The sequence below is a fragment of the Emiliania huxleyi genome (assembly GCF_000372725.1).
Source record: "Emiliania huxleyi CCMP1516 unplaced genomic scaffold EMIHUscaffold_347, whole genome shotgun sequence".
NCBI lineage: Eukaryota > Haptophyta > Isochrysidales > Noelaerhabdaceae > Emiliania > Emiliania huxleyi.
Window position 1 is genome coordinate 89992 of NW_005199387.1, and position 3776 is coordinate 93767.

Sequence of the window (3776 nt, forward strand, 5' to 3'; positions counted from 1 at the left end):
TGGACGGCCGACTCGAGCGCCTCGTGCGCCTCCGCGTTGAGCGTCTCGTCGTGGATGTGCGACGTCGCGTCGTCCACGCACTCACCGTACGCGCCCGGCAGCGTCTGCCTTAGGGGGGGGCTTTCCGCCTGCGGACGTGGAGATGCCCCCCCCCCCTCCCCCCGCCCCCTCTGCCCCATCCACTGTGTGCGTCCGCAGGGAGAAAGCCCCCCCCTAAGGCAGACGCTGCCGGGCGCGTACGGCGAGTGCGTGGACGACGCGACGTCGCACATCCACGACGAGACGCTCAACGCGGAGGCGCACGAGGCGCTCGAGTCGGCCGTCCAGGCGCTCGGCTTCTACACGTGCGCGGTCAAGGAGGCGCGACGGTCGCTGGCGCCCGCCGAGCCGCTGCCGAAGCTGATCGAGAACCTCACCGCGGCGCAGGCCCGCGTCAACGCGCTCCGCTCGTCACCAAGACCATCGAGGAGGCGCGCGCGGCTGCGCCTGCGGCAGCAGCGGCGCCTGCGGCGCCGCCGGCGCACGCTGCGCGCTCGCCGTCACGCGGGCGCCTGCCCACCGTCCGAAGGCTCTGCCGTCTCGGCCTGTGCAGCAGCCTCTGCTTCGCGCTCATTGCGCAGTTCGGCCTCTCCGTCACCAGGGTCAGGGAGTGCATCTCGGAAGCGTCCAGTGTGGTCCCGCTAGACGACTGTACATAGCTCATACACCCTCCTTCTTCCTTCCTCTTCCTTTCCCTTTCCTTCCTCATTCTCTCCGGCCTCCAGCCGGGCGCCTGCGGCGCCGAATTTTTTCTTTTTCTCCCACCACTGTAAAAAAAAGGCCTGATTTGGTCCGACACTTTCCTACAATCGCTGTGAACCCAGCCACGTACTATTGCATGGTGTTCACCAGACGAATGCCGTTGATGGTGCCACACGCTCATGCCTCACCATGCGCCGACTGTCAGAGGCGCGCGCCCAAAGGCACAGCCGCACACGCCACATAAAGCCGTATGGCCCACACGTCCCCCCGGCATCGTGACGTGTTGCCGAGTTGGGCCCCATGTGCCTGTGTGGCGTCGTGTGTGCGCTGGTGGCGCGCGCTCACCGCTTGTTGAGTCGCCTTTTCGGTGTGTACGATACAGCCACGCACAATAATGGCGTGAGATTGGTCACGCAAGACACAACCCACACCTCTACAGACTATACCGATAGATCTATATTGTATATAACGTGCGTGGTACTGCAAACTAGCAAGGGCCAAGGGGGCCCCTGTCGCGGCCGCTCCAGCCCTTCCCCCTCCCCAGAGCACATAGAGAGAGCGTGCGCCTATGCTTGGCCGTTGGCGTATGGGATCCGGTGCATATTCCCGAGGCTCTCCCTTGCTCTGACGACTTACTCGTCGTCCTCGCTCTCCTCCTCGCTCTCCTCCTCGCTGGCCTCCTCGCTGCCCTCGCCCTCGCTGTCCTCGCTGTCCTCGTCGTCGCTGTCCTCGCCGCTGCCCTCGTCGCTCCCCTCGTCGCTGCCCTCGTCGCTGCCCTCCCCGTCAGAGGTGAAGGGCGTGCTCGGCTTGCTCGCCCACACGTCCATCTTCTTTGGCAGCGGCTCGTCCTGCTGGTCGCCGTGGCCCAACTGGCCCCCGCCCCCACAACCCCAGCTCCAGACATGGCCGTCGGCGGTGAGGGCGAGGCTGTGGGTGTATCCAACCGAGACAGCGACGACGCGCTGGCCAGCAAAGGCCTCGACCTTCTGCGGCAGCAGCTGCTCCTGCTGGTCGCCATGGCCCAGCTGGCCATCGTAGCCAGAGCCCCAGCTCCAGACAGCGCCGTCGGCAGTGACGGCGAGGCTGTGGAAGTCTCCAGCTGCCACAGCGACGACGCGCCGCCCTGCAAAGGCCTCGACTTTCTTGGGCAGCAGCTGGCGCTGCTGGTCGCCGTGGCCCAGCTTGCCAGAGACTCCATCGCCCCAGCTCCAGACGGCACCGTCAGCGGCGAGGGCGAGGCCGTGGTTGCCTCCAGCCGACACAGCGATGAGGCACCGGCCAGCTAAGGCCTCGATCTTCTTGGGCAGCAGCTGATTCTGCTCGTTGCCGTGGCCCAACCGGCCCCGGCTTCCATGCCCCCAGCTCCAGACAGCGCCGTTGGCGGTGAGGGCGAGACTGTGCTGGCTTCCAGCCGACACAGCGACGACACGCTGACCCGCCATAGCCTCGACCTGCTTCGGCAGCAGCTGGGTCTGCTGGTCGCCGTGGCCCAAGGAGCCAAAGCGTCCATCGCCCCAGCTCCAGACAGCGCCGTCAGCGGTGAGGGCGATGCTGTGAGCCCCTCCAGCCGACACAGCGACGACGCGCTGGCCAGCAAAGGCCTCGACCTTCTTGGGCAGGAGCTGGTTCTGCGTGTCGCCGTGGCCCAGCTGGCCAAAGCCTCCATCGCCCCAGCTCCAGACAGCGCCGTCAGCGGCGAGGGCGAGGCTGTGGTACATTCCAGCCAACACGCTCACGGCGCGCTCGCCGCCCAGCACCGACGATAGGCGGGTCGGCGTCGCCAGTCGCGTCACGCCCTCGCCGTGACCGAGAAGCCCTGGGCTGTAGGACGGCGCTAAGCCACACGACGAGAGCCGCCCCTCGCCGTCGGTGAAGACGCTGTGCAATTGGCCTCCCGCCGCCCTCGCCGGCGGGTTGGACTCGCGCAGCAGCGCTGAGTAGCACAGCCACCGCACAGCGCAGCTCTCGCCCTCGGGCTGCGCCGGCAGCTCGAAGCCGCGCTCTTGCGCCCACAAGCGGATGCCCTCCAGCACCAGCGAGGCGTGGAAGAGGAGCGAGACGGCCGCGACGCGAGCGATATCGATGGGGCTGTCGAAGCGGGAGAGGACGCGCTCGAGGAGCTCCCTGGGGAGGTCGAGGAGCCGGGCGGGCGGCGGCGCGTCTGGCGAGGGCGCGGCGGTGGCTGAGGTGGCGAGGCGGCGCGAGCGGCGGCGCGACGGGGTGGACATCGCGAGGAAAAGAATCTTACAACAAAACTCCCTCGCACGACACTGGGCACGGGACTGGCGCGCACTGGCACGAACACAGGTACAAAGAATTTAAACAAGACAACTCTCTCTCACAGCACACAGGCTCGACACAGGTGCGAACTGGCGCGTGCTAGGAAAAGAATGTATGTTCTTTATATGACAGGAGAATTTAAACAAAACAACTCTCTCTCACAGCACACAGGCTCGACACAGGTGCGAACTGGCGCGTGCTAGTACTATCACCGGCACACCACCGGAGCCGCCTAAGCGACTCCGTTAAGAACGGCAATGCACTTAGCTCCGTGCACAATGCCGCTGTCCCCGCACGCTAGCTCGTTCACCGTCTGCCACGCCACGGCGGTGTGGAGAACGACAGACAAGCGCTGCATCTGCAGCCCGTGCCAGTTCTTGGTGGTCCATGTGACCTCATCGAGGTGCTGAGCGTGCGAAAGTTTGTTACTCAGCTGGTCCGCCGCCTGCCGAAGAATTCTGCGGACGCCGTCCCCGAAGCCGCCGAACGTCTCGAAGTCAAGCAAACGCAGGTCGCAATTCTTCTCCCGCGCGAACCGGTACTCGCCCTTCTCGTAGGGGGCCGTCACAGGTGCCCCTGCCTCCGCCTCCGCCTCCCCCTCACTCTCCCCCTCCTCCTCTTCCGCCGCCGCCGCCTCCGCCTCTGCATCCTCCGCCTCCCTCCCCCCCTCCCCCCCCCCCCTCCGGCCGCGGCCATGCAGCATGCCCGAGCACTAAGTCGAGCAGCGCCCGCTCGGTGTTGCCGAAGGCGACAAA